General features: G+C 37.4%; 1 protein-coding gene across 1 annotated transcript in view; it reads left to right on the top strand.

Moving 5' to 3' along the window:
* The window catches only part of FBN2 (fibrillin 2), a 277129-nt gene that overhangs the window by 31950 nt on the left and 231879 nt on the right, over nucleotides 1–13300 (top strand). The gene's annotated exons all lie outside the window — the stretch shown is intronic.

Genomic DNA, 13300 nt, shown 5'->3' with positions numbered 1-13300 from the left:
TCATAAGTAAGTTCAGCAAGGCTGCAGGATACAAACTAATGGCAGTTGCATTTCCATATCTAACAATGATCAGTTGAAAATCTAAGTTGAAAACGATACCATTTACAGCATCGTATTTATTATGTAATACTCATGGATAATTCTGCAAAAGATGCAGAAGCCCATGTGCTGAAAACTGCAAAACATTGCTGAACAAAATTAATGAAGACCTAATAAATGAAGAAATACATATGTTCATTAGTTGGAAGACTCAATATTGTGGGGTATCTCTTCTCCCAAAATTGTTGTATGAATTCAGCATAGGACTGATCAAAATCACAGCAAAAGTCTTACCAGGAATGTATGAAGTCCAGTAGAGCAGTATCTCATTGTGATTTTCAATGTCATTCATCATTAGGGAAATGCAAACTAAAATCACAATGAGATGTCATTCTACTGTATGCATTGCTTGTAAGAAAGTACATGGTACAACCATTTTTGAAAACTGTCAAGTTTCTTAAAAAGTTAAGTATATGCATATCATATGATTAGGCTATTTCACGCTTTATTTGCCCCAGCTAAATGAAAGCTTATATTCATACAAAAACTTGTACTCAAAGGCTTTGTAGCAGCCTTATTTGTAATAGTGCCAAACTGCAAACAACCCAAATGTCCATCAGCAGATAAATCAAGAAACAAGTTGTATATTCATACAGTGCATACAATGGAATATTTATTGTTTGTTAAAAAAGTAATGAATTATTTATATGTACATTATTGATGAACCTTAAATTATTTAGGCTGAGCAAAAGAAGACAGTTGAAAAAGAGTAAATACATTATGATTTTATTTTTATATAATCCTAGATAATTAAAACTACTATGACAACTTGCAGAGTAGTGGTTGCCTAGGGATGCAAAGGTATGGATAGGCAAGATAGAACAATGACAAAGGAACAGGTGGTAACTTGTAAGAGTGAAGGATATGTTGTTATATAGGTTGTAATGATGATGGGGTTATACATGTGTAAAACCATACATGTACACTTTAAATATATGATGCTGATTGTATGTTTATTATATCTCGGGAAAGCTGTTAAAAAATTGAACAATGAAAGTAATTGTTTCTCCTTTTGTATAAGTTGGTTTAGGTTTTGAGATTAATGCTTCTGGCCACACACACTTTTTATCTACTTGTGGTTAGGGAAACACAGTGAGGGATGCTTCCAGAATCATTGTGCACATCTTTTTTGGGACTTGTATTTGGGGATATTGAGAAAGTAATGTTACTAATTATTGTCTGCATAATCAGTATGAGTTTTTCAAGGAGCAGATGGCCATTGTAGTAGTCTGTTCTGCCACTGCTAATAAAGACATAACCGAGAATGGGTAATTTATAAAGGAAAGAGGTTTAATTGACACACAGTTCCACATGGCTGGGAGGCCTCACAATCATGGCAGAAGGCAAATGAGGAGCAGAATCACATCTTAAATGGCGGCAGGAAAGAGAGTTTGTGTAGGAGAAAACCCCTTTGTAAAACCATCAGATCTTGTGAGACTTATTCACTACCATGAGAACAGTATGGGGAAAACTGCTCCCATAATTCAGCTATCTTCACCTAGCCCTGCCGTTGACTCATGGGGATTATTACAATTATAAGTGAGATTTGGGTGGGGACACAGCCAAACCATATCATTCTGCCCCGGGCTCCTTCCAAATCTCGTGTCCTTACATTTCAGAACACAATCATGCCTTCCCAACAACTCTCCAAAGTCTTAGCTCATTCCAGCATTAACCTAAAAGTCCAATTCCAAAGTCTAATCTGAGACAAGGCAAGTCCCTTCTGCCTAGGAGCCTGTAAAATTGAAAGCAAGTTAGTTACTTCCTAGATACAATGGTTGTGCAGGCATTGGGTAAATACACCTGTTCCAAATGGGACAAATTGGTCAAAACAAAGGGGCTACAAGCCTCATGCAAGTCTGAAATCTAGTGGGGCAGTCAAATCTTAAAGCTCCATAATGATCCCTTTTGACTCCATGTCTCACATCCAGGTCATGCTGAAGCAAGAGGTGGGTCCCCATGGTCTTGGGCAGCTCCGCCCCTGTAGCTTTGCAGGTTACAGCCCCTCTCACGCTGCTTTCATGGGCTGGTGTTGAGTGCCTGTGGCTTTTCTAGGCACACAGTACAAGTTGTTGTTGGTGAATCTACCATTCTGGGGTCTGGAGGATGGTGGCCCTCTTCTCACAGCTCCACTAGACAATGTCCCAGTGGGGACTCTGTGTGGGGGCTGCAACCCCACATTTCCGTTCCACAGTGCCCTAGCAGAGGTTCTCCATTAGGGCTCCACCCCTGCAGCACATCTTTGCCTGGACATCCAGGCATTTGCATACATCCTCTAAAATCTAGGTGGAGTTCCCAAACCTCAATTTTTGACTTCTGTGCACCCACAGGCCCAACACCATGTGGAAGCCACCGAGGTTTAGGGCTTACAACCTCTGAAGCAACAGCCTGAGCTGTACATTGGCCCCTTTTAGCCACAGCTGCAGCTGGAGCAGCTGAGATGCAGGGCACCATGTCCCAAGGCTGCATAGAGTGGGGTTTGAGTGTGGGGGGCCTGGGGACGAGGCCCAGGAAACCATTTTTTCCTCCCAGACCTCCAGACCTGTGATGGAAGGGGCTGCCATGAAGGTCTCTGACATGCCCTGGAGACATTTTTCCCATTGTCTTGGGGATTAACATTTGGCTCCTCATTACTTGGGCAAATTTCTACAGCTGGCTTGAATTTCTCCCCAGAAAATGGTGTTTTCTTTTCTATCACATTGTCAGGCTGCAATTTTTTTCAAACTTTTATGACCTGCTTCCTCTTGAATGCTTTGCCACTTAGAAAGTTCTTCCACCAGATATCCTAAATCATCTCTCTCAAGTTCGAAGTTCCACAGACCTCTAGGACAGGGGCAAAATGCTACCAGTATCTTTGCATATCAAGAGTGGTGTTTACTCCAGTTCCCAAGAAGTTCCTCATCTCCATCTGAGACCGCCTCAGCCTGGACTTTTTGATCAAATCCATTCAACAAGTCTCCAGGAAGTTCCAAACTTTCCCACATCTTCCTGTCTTCTGAGCCCTCCAAACTGTTCCAGCCTCTGCCTGTTACCCAGTTCCATAGTCTCTTCCACATTTTCAGGTGTCTTTACAGCGCCACCCCACTATCTGATAACAATTTACTGTATTAGTAGTCTGTTCTCATGCCACTAATAAAGACATACCCGAGACTGGGTGATTTATAAAGGAAAAAGGTTTAGTTGACTCACATTTCCACATGTCTGGGAGGCCTCATAATCATGGCAGAAGGTGAATGAGGATCAAAGTCATGTCTTACAGACAGCAAGCAAGAGAGCTTGTGCAGGAGAACTCCCCTTTATAAAACCATCAGATCTCCTGAGATTTATTCACTACCATGAGAACAGTATGGGGGAAACTGTCCCTGTGATTCAGTTATCTCCACCTGGCCCCACCCTTGTTATTACAATTCAAGGTGAGATTTGGGTGGGGAATGGCCAAACCACATCAGCTGGGAAGTCAGGAAATGTAACTAGAAAAATAGTCGGGGTATGTTTTTATAATTTATTGTCCTGTCACTTCTTCTCAAAGAGTTAAAAGCTAAATTTATGTTGAATAAAGAAAGTGTCATAGCATATAAAGAAGAGGAATTTTCTGCCTGCTTATTTTTGTTCCTTGAAAGCTTTTGTTCTTACAAAAATTAGTGCAAAATTTTTTAAAAATTATTATTTTAGATTTACTTTCAACATTATATAAACCACTTCCTAATCTCATTTGTTTTGTAAAATTTTAAAATCTGATTAAAATACTTAGGCCACCATTTCTTGATTTACCAACATTACACAATCTCTTTTGTCTCTCCACCATAAGGGGAGTAAGTATGATATCTTTTATTGTTGCTTTTTTTCACCTCACCTATAGATTGATTCAATTTTTGTCAAGTGATTTTTCTAGGCTCTGCTTGAGTGCCTTCTTATTGTGTATAATGTTGATTTGTTGCTTTATACTTAAATTCCAACTTGGATAAGTTTAACTTGGGTGTTTGTACCTTTTTCCCTTCATATTTCTGTATATATGATCCAATTATCTTCTGACATTGAATGTGTTATGGAGAGGTCTGACTCTAGCCTGATTTTTCTTCTCCTAAGTCACTTGCTGTTTTTTCCTGGATGCTCAAAGAGTTTTTACTTTATAATTATGTATTTCTTTTGTTCTGTATAAGTTTTAGTGAAAAGCATGTGATCATTTGATTGGAATGATAGACTTCTTCCTTAATTTTGGAGAAACGTTCTATTGTTTCTTTGAGCTGTTTGTACCCTTTTCCTTCCATATTTCTGTAGATAGGATCCAATTGTTTTCTGGCATTGTGTGTGCTATGAAGAAGTCTGACTCTAGCCTGATATTTCTTCTCCTAAGTCACTTGCTGTTTTTTCCTGGATACCCAAAGGGTTTTTACTTTATAGTCGGTATATATTTTTTTCTGTACAAGTTTTAGTGAAAAGCATGTGATCATTTGATTTGTAATGATAGTCTTCTTCCTTAATTTTGGAGAAATGTTCTATTGTGTCTTCGAGTCATTTTTCTCTATTTTTAGGTTCTCTACTTCAAGTATATTGATTTCTTTTTTTAGACTTTTGATCTTTTATCCACTCTTTACGTCTTTTGATCTTTATCAGTAATTCTTTTTAGCTGTGTCTGTTCTGTTGTTTTTGCCAATTAATGTAATGGTTTTATAATCATATAAGATATCTTGCTTTGTTTTTAGTTTATTTAGAAGTTTCTCTTTTATTTCACTGTTTTGTTTGATCATTTAGACTTTATTTAGCCCTTTTGTTACTGAATTCATTTCCTTATGTATTTATTAACAAATAGCTTTGTAATACAAAGAAATCATGCATAATTTTCTTTTGTTTTCTCATTATTTTTTCCTATAATGGAGTATTCTTTTCTTAATCTGCTTTGTGTATTAGGAAAAAATTATGGTATGTTACATAGTTCCTGACTCATTTCTTTCTGTCTTCTGCTTCCTTGAAATGGGCTTTTGCATTAATTTGGTATAGATGAATTTTTCTTTTCTCCCTTTCAAAATTACCTAGGGATTGTTTTCCTTCCCTAGCTCCTGTTTGAGAGCAAGGTATTTCAGGTGCATTATGTTCTGAGCCCCTATGAGGAAAGGAAGAGCGCAGCTGGGATTTGGGGAGCAGCGATGAAAGGATCTGAGCTCTGTAGTTTCTCAGGTTATTCTTCACATATCTTGTGTCAGGATCACTCCCTCTTGTCATGGAAGTATTCTTTTTCAAAGAGGATATCCCTGAAATTTGAATGATTGCTCCCATTTCAGCTACAGGACCTGATGCACCATTGCTATCAGAAAATCTTGCTTGGTGTTAGTTTTCTGTATTTGTCTCATCATTCCTCAGCATTAGTCTGTCTTCCTTATTGTGATTGTAAGGGGCTTCACCCCAGCCTGCTGCTCCCTGAGAATCCTTTGTTCTTATGTTCTTTGTGCTTAATGCTGAGGATAACTAACCCTGTGTGATGATATAATTCTGTCTTCACTGTCCAGTTTTCTCCCATCTGGTAGAGATCACAATGACTGGGCCTTTCTGTTTTTTTATTTTTGTTTTTGTTTTTGTTTTTTCTTCGAATGCGATGTTATATGGGTAGATAGGGATTTTAGTCCTATAATTTTTTCCTAATTTATCCAGAAGCTAAAGACGAACTCAGCTCTTAAGAAAGAATTGTCAGATTTCGGCCGGGCGCGATGGCTCACGCCTGTAATCCCAGCACTTTAGGAGGCCGAGGCAGGCGGATCACGAGGTCAGGAGATCGAGACCATCCTGGCTAACACGGTGAAACTCCGTCTTTACTAAAAATACAAAAAATTAGCCGGGTGCGGTGGCAGGCGCCTGTAGTCCCAGCTACTCGAGAGAGGCTGAGGCGGGAGAATGGCGTGAACCCGGGAGGCGGAGCTTGCAGTGAGCCGAGATCGCGCCACTGCAGTCCGGCCTGGGTGGAAGAGCGAGACCCTGTCTCAAAAAAAAAAAAAAAGAATTGTCAGAGTCTCATCATTTTCATTCCCTATATCATTTGAGGGAAGAGGGGTTATGACACTCTCTTCCGTTTCATTCCTTGTCTGTTGTTTTTCAAACATGTCAGGAATTTGGGCATATTTCTTCTTTAGGTGCTGACAGTAAAAGTGTTGTTAGTTTCATTTGACCTTTGTTGTTGTTGTTGTTGATATTAGCTGTGGGAAAGGGAGACTCTGTGATATGGTTTTACTCTACTGTATTTTCCAGGAATTTTTTTATCACATTTAAAAAGTTTTTGACCTGAAATCTATCTAAAGTCACACAGAAAGCCAGGAGGAGGGGCTTCCAATCGAAGATGATATAGTTTGTGATACTGCAGCTGACATTTAAGACTAATATTGTTGCATTTTATTAAGTGCATATTACTCAATCAAGAAACGTTAATTCTGTGGGTGCCTCATCTTCTGCGAATTAAAGACTGTGTTTCCCATGACCATACTTAATGTCGTGGTTTAATGCATGCAAACTTTTTCCATATGGGCAAAGCCTTATGTTTGTGAATGTCTTCTTCTGATTTAGAAATAGCACACAAAGTACATTCCAAATCTTGAACAAGATGGTTTTCATCTTAAAAAAAAAAAAAAGAGTTAAGTTCTGAATGTCACAGTAGAGAGTTTAATTAGAATTTAACAGATTACTGTGTTCTTGAGCGTGTCAATTTACAAGTAATTTCTTGTTTGAAAAATGAGGACATTGGGCTAGATCAGTGTTTACTCATCTTGCTTGGTCATAAGAATCACCAGAGTATTTTTGTCAACAATATTGAGTCCCACATCTCTTCCTTGGAGATTCAAATTCAGTGCTCTGAATACAGTGATTTGCAACCATTGTTGCTTATTATCATCACCAGGGAGTTTTTAAAAATCTCGGCGCTCAGGCTTCATCCCCTATCAATTACATAAGAATCTCTGGAGCCGTAGGACCCATGGCCAAACATTGGCATTTTTTAAAGCCCGCGAAGTAATTCTGCTATAAGGTGAAGTTTCTGAAACATTGGTATAGCATGAGGCCCTTACAAAGTACCCCAGGGCATTTTTATAATTAGCTAGGCTTAAGAAATCATTTATTAAAATATCTCTAATATTTTATCCAATAATTCAATTTTCACATTGAATAGTGCCTAAAATGAAGCCACTCTGGGTATAATTTACTACTAGATTATTTTGAAAGATTTATAATGTCTTAAAATTCTGTTACCAGAATAGATTTTGCCTCTCTCTGATGAGGCAACGCTGGATTTGGAATAGTCAACTTTATGTTAAGGTTTTCTCCATCTCTCGTACTTTTAAATCCCAATGATCTCAGTAAGAAGTACATACTCCCTGCAGGGGGCAAAATTGAGCCAAGAATGTTTATAATAGCTTCAAATCTTGGTTTGGTTACTATGTGGTAAACTAAGAAATAACCCAAATAAACTTTAAAAATAATATGTAGAATGACTTGTAAATGAATGGGGAAGCTTTATTTAGTTTTTTTTTAAAGGAAAATCCTACTCGTTTGAAGGAAATTAATGACAAATCTTGCTAAAACTAAATCTGTATCTTAATCAGTTATTACATTATAGATTTGTAGGTTATAGTAAGATTGTAGAGATCATAGTGAAATATATAAAGGAATGTAACCTTGCACACTTTTAAAATACTACTTATATAATACTTCTCTTTTTTAGAATAATTACTGACATTCATAAGTATTCATTTCTTATTTCACAGTTATGTATTTTCTATTGTTTATGACTCTACAAAACTATAAATAAGTATAGTTTATTTCCCTGCATTTGAGTGAAGCCAGAGGAACTTGAGCTCTCTCTTGTAAAAATATAAATAATTTGTGAAGGAGGTGGTGTCTGAAGAGTCGTTTGATAAAAAGACAGTTTGAGGGCTTGGTTGGTGCTAGGGAATACCAAGGGCCATTTTTTCAGGCACAGAGCACTTGAGGATAAAAACCTAGAGCTGAACTAGACAAGATCAAAGAACAGCTGAGCAGATAATGGAGAAGGAGTTGGAGGAGTGAGGAAGGTACTTTGGGAAATCCCAGTGGAAAGTGCTATATTCATTAATTATCCCGTGACTGGTGAGATGTTGGAGATTTTTGCTTCCATTGGCTGTTATGTATGAACAAGAAAATATATGAGATTTTGCATAAGCCCTAGCCAGACTCTTCAGTAACTTCCAGGTCCCTGTGGGGCCATGCGAGAATCACTTTGATGGTGTCAACCTTCAGAATGGTTTGGGTTTGAATGGTCATCTCTTTCTGGAGTCCCCAAAGGAAGCAAATGTGCTCTGCCCTCTGCATTCCCAGTAATGTGTCTGACACACTGGTCCAACTCTGGGCTCTCCCATGCCTCTCTCCTGCCTCCCTCTGATGTCTCACAGTCCTCCTCAGGACGGAGGGGTCGGGCTTCCTTTTGCTTTTGCTTTTCCTTTTCCTAGTTTCAGGTGGGTGTCAGAAAGGGATAAATTGGTTGAGGCATGAGGGGTTCTAAATTGGGAGTTACTTCACTAAGTATGTTCTGGCATATATAAAGAATTTGGTACATTGCATGATACAAATGGCTAATAATTTTTTTCTGTTACTTAACTAGAATTATGAAACAAACTCTCCTAATCATTCAGTTAAAACTGTTAATTATTTTAACGATCACATTACCAGGAATATTGAAATATGGCTCCACCCCTTCCACTAGCTCAGAGACATCACTGTGAACTAGAAAAAACACCCCCTTTTAAAAACACTTTATTGCCAGAAATTTGTCATGATAAAACAGAAATCTAGATCGACTGTACTTTGAATTACCTGTGCCTGGAGACTGCAGTATGCCTTTCCTTTTACGTGCTGGTTCTGGATGGTTCAGGCCACTTTCTTGAGTGTTACGATGACAACAAAGCAAATCCCTAAAATTACTTAACCACTTTGTACAAGTTTGAAGTGGACTTGTTGCCCCCACTATTTTGTTCCTCATCCATTTGGGATTAGATTTGTGATGATTATCAAACCAGATCCTAGAAATTCAGCTCACAGTTCAAAGTGGCCCAAGAAAATGTAATCCACAAATCTCTGAGGATCTAGGATTTCTGGTGTGTACTCATCCATGGTACATCCATATGTGTCATTGTTAAGTTTTCCTAAGTCTGGTGTTTGGTATTCCAGGTGTTGACATGTCATCAGGCTGCCCTTCATTATAACTCAAAACAAGGAACCTATTTCTATACCTCACTCCCATCTGTTGAAGACACTTAGGAAAGGATATCCTTCAGTCTTAAATCATTGTTTAATTTGTTCTTTTTCTGTTTCTTTCTTTCATGGAATATCTTTTCATTTATATTTTTAAACATTTATTTCAACAATGTTTTATACATTTCAGAGTATAGTTTCGTACTTCTTTTGTCAAATTTATTTCTATTTTATTCTTTTTAGTTCTATTGTAATAGAATTGTTTGTTTTATTTTTGAAACATTTATTTCTAGTATACAGTAATGCAGTTGAGTTTTGTGTATTGATGTTGTATCTTGCAACCTTGCAGAACTTGTTAATTCTAATAGTCTTCAATGGATAATTTAGGATTTTACATGTATTATATATTAAATATATTTTTTCATAATGTATATTTTATAATATACATGAAATGCGTGAGTGTTGCCATCTACAAATAGAGATGGTTTTACTTCTCTCATTCCAATGTGGATGCTTTTTCTTTTCTTTTCTTGTCTGATTCTGGCTGGAACCTCTGGTACAAATGTTGAATAGAAGCGGCAAGATCAGATTTCCTTGTCCTAGTCTGATCTTAGGCGGAACGTAACAAGTATTTCACCATTAAATATGATATTATCTATGAGTTTTTTTGTAGAGGCCCTTTATAATGCTGAGGAAGTTCCCTTCTACTCCTAGTTTTTTAGTGTTTTTATTATGAAACTTGTTCTTTTCTGTGTATTTTGAGATGCTCATATGGTTTTTGTCCTTTATTCTGTTGATATGGTGTATTACAATGATTGATTTACATATCCTCAAATTCCTTGGATTAATCCCACTGGGTCGTGGTATATAATCTTTTTTATATATTGTTGGATTTGGTTTGCTAGTATTTTGTTGAAGATTTTTGCTTTTATATTTACATAGAATATTGTCTGTAGTTTTCTTTTCTCTTGATATCTTTGTATGATTTTGGTATCAGTGTAATTGTGACCTCATAGAGTGACTGAAGAAGTGTTCTTTCCTCTTATTATTTTGGAAAAGTTTGTGAAAAATTGGTATTGTTATTTAAATGTTTGGTAGAATTTACCAGTAAAGCCATCTGGGCCTGGGCCTTTCTTTGTGGATAGTTTCTGTATCCCTAAGTGAATCCCTTTACCTACTATAAATTAGTAATTAGAAAATAATTACTCATTAATTGGAAAATCCAATTTTCTAATTACTCTAGAGTCACTGTTGGTAATTTCTATCTTTCTAGAAACTTGTCTATTTCATATGTCTGATTTGTTGGTAAACTTGTTCACTTCATGTTCAGAGTATTACTTCATTATCTTTATTTCTGTAAAGTCAGTAATAATGCTTCCTCTTTCATTCTTGATGTTAGTATAAATAATTTGAGTCTTCTCTTTTTTATAGAGGTGGGGTCAGTCTAGCTAAAGGTTTGCCAACTTTATCTGCCAGAGAACCACCTTTTGATTTTGTTGATTTTTCTCTTACTTTTCTATTTTCTATTTTATTAGTATCTTCTCTGATCATTATTTGCTTCTTTCTGATTGCATTAGGTCAAGTTAGCACTTTTTCCAGAGTCTTAAGGCTTTTTATCTTTAATTGTTCTGATAAAAAGTCAGCTGTTGACAGTTTTCTTTTTGTCTTTAATGTTTTTACTGTGATATGTCTACTTTTGATTATCTTTGCATTTTTACTACTTAAACTTTGTTAAACTTCTTGGAGGTATAAATTAATAGTGTTTCATCAAGTTTGGAAGTTTTCTGCTGTTTCTCTGAGTATCTTTTTCTGTTCTTTTCCTCCTCTTCCTCTGGTATTTCCTTTATTGTGTATTTTTGGTGTGCTTAATGGTGTCCCACATTTCCCTGAAGCTTTTTTCACATTTCTTCATTCTTTTTTATTTTTTTCCTCTGCTTTTCAAATTGTATACTCTCTATAGATCTATCACCAGAAAGTTCACTGATCCTTTCTTTTGCGAGTTCCAATCTACTCTTGATTATCTCCAGGGAATTTTTTATTTCAATTATTGTACTTTCTATCTCCAGAATTTCTACTTGGTTCTTTTTATAGTTTGTCTTCTCATTGATGATATTCTCACTTTGACGAGACATTGTCAGTAAACCTTGTTTTTTCAGCATGGCTTCCTTTAGGTTTGGGGACATACTCATAATGACTGCTTTGAGGTATTTGTCTGTTAAGGCTGGTCCTGAGTTCTCTCTAAGGACATTTCTGTTGCTTGCTTTTTTTCCTGTGTACTATGGACACACTTTCTGTTTCTTCACATATCATAGTTTTTTTGTTGAAAACTCTACATTAAAATAAGACACTGCAGCACCTTTTGATACTGCCCACACCTCAGGGTCTTGATACTATTGTTTAATTATTTTGTTTAGTGCCTTGGCTGGACGATCTTAGTGAAGTCTGTTTCTTCTGCAGTGGAAAGCCTCTCATGCTGCCCCCCAGAGGCACAGTCTTGAACATGTGCCCAGTTAACCTGGGATGACAGTGGTTTTAACAGTGCTCTCTTTTACTGTTCTTGTCCCTGATATGTTGGCTTCTGTTAGTATCACACCCATCTGTTAGGCCTCACTAATTTCTGACTGATTTCTTAATTGTTTTTTTTTTATAATGCCCTGGGGTATAAATTGCTCCATAGTCTGATCCAGTTAAATCCAGGACCCTTTGCAGGATAAATTTTTGGGGCCAGTCTTTGAGCCTCTGACTCCAAAAAGACTTCTTAGCTGTCTCTTTCTCTAAACTAACTGGCCATGGCTTAGCTGAATGCCCTCATAAAGCTACCAGCCTCCTTTTAATTGCCTGCCATCAAAATCTCCATTTCCAAAGCACTTTCAGATTTGAACTTCCCTACTTTATCTATTTTAAATAAAGTCAGTTCCTTTGGAAAGAGTTTCAGAGGTCTTTCTTCTTATGGGCCTGCCTTTCTGTTTGGGCAAAATCTCTGAGCCACTCCTCTGGACTGAAAGCGGAGACAATGGTCTATCTTGGAGTGACACTGCTGCTTTATAAATAGGATGCAGGGTAGGGCTGATCACCTCTAGTCTTCTTGGCTTGCCTCTCCTCTGAAATATCTGTGTCTCCAGCTTAAACTGAGTCACAGACCCATAGTTGCTATTGCTTGCCTAAACAAAGCTCTCTGTCCCACAGAAACCTTGCATATGACATGTCTTACATTGAACCTGCTGTCCTCCCCTGGTTTTCTCTCTGTATTCCTCATGTCAGATAGGGTCATTAGCATTCACCCAGTTATCCAAGCTAAAAACCTCACAGTAATTCCTGACACTTCTCACTCCTCCACCATAACAGATCTGTCACTGTCACCAAATCTTGTTATTCGACCTCTCAAATGTCACACTAATGCATACCCTCCTTTCAGTATGATGCTAATTTAGCCCTACTTGAGGTCTTTTTTTCTTTCTTAGACCATGTAGCAGTCATCCTTCCAGTATCACACAGCCTTCAGAGTTTATTTTTTCCTACATTCTTCTCAGTTAAAGAATTTTTGAAAGTGCTAACATAAAATATTTTCATGGATTTCCTGTTAGTATATAATAAAGCCCACATTTCTTAACTTGATATAGAAGGCCCTTTATGAAGGATTATACCCCATTAATATTTCTGAACCCTAGATTGTAAGTGAGGATAATATGCATTATGGGAGTTGTGAGGTTTTGATGGCATGATATACGTCAAGTGCTTACCCAGTGTCTGAAACACTGAGTGCTCAATAACGGTTAGCTGTTATCATCATTATTATTATCCTTTCTCTCTCATAACTGAAAATGTCTTCAGCCTCCCCATCCCTAACACATACACCACTCCAGCCACAGTAAACTGATTTTTTGTTTTTTCCCAAATACACCTTCGCTTTTCACCCCATGGCTTTGTACTTGGTGCCGTCGCTGCCTGGATTTCCCACTGGAGTGCATCATGGTTGTAACTGAGGATTGAGAGTGAG

The sequence above is a fragment of the Gorilla gorilla genome, chromosome 4 (assembly GCF_029281585.2).
Source record: "Gorilla gorilla gorilla isolate KB3781 chromosome 4, NHGRI_mGorGor1-v2.1_pri, whole genome shotgun sequence".
In the NCBI taxonomy this organism is placed as follows: Eukaryota; Metazoa; Chordata; class Mammalia; order Primates; family Hominidae; genus Gorilla; species Gorilla gorilla.
This window is presented reverse-complemented; position numbering and strand designations above follow the sequence as displayed.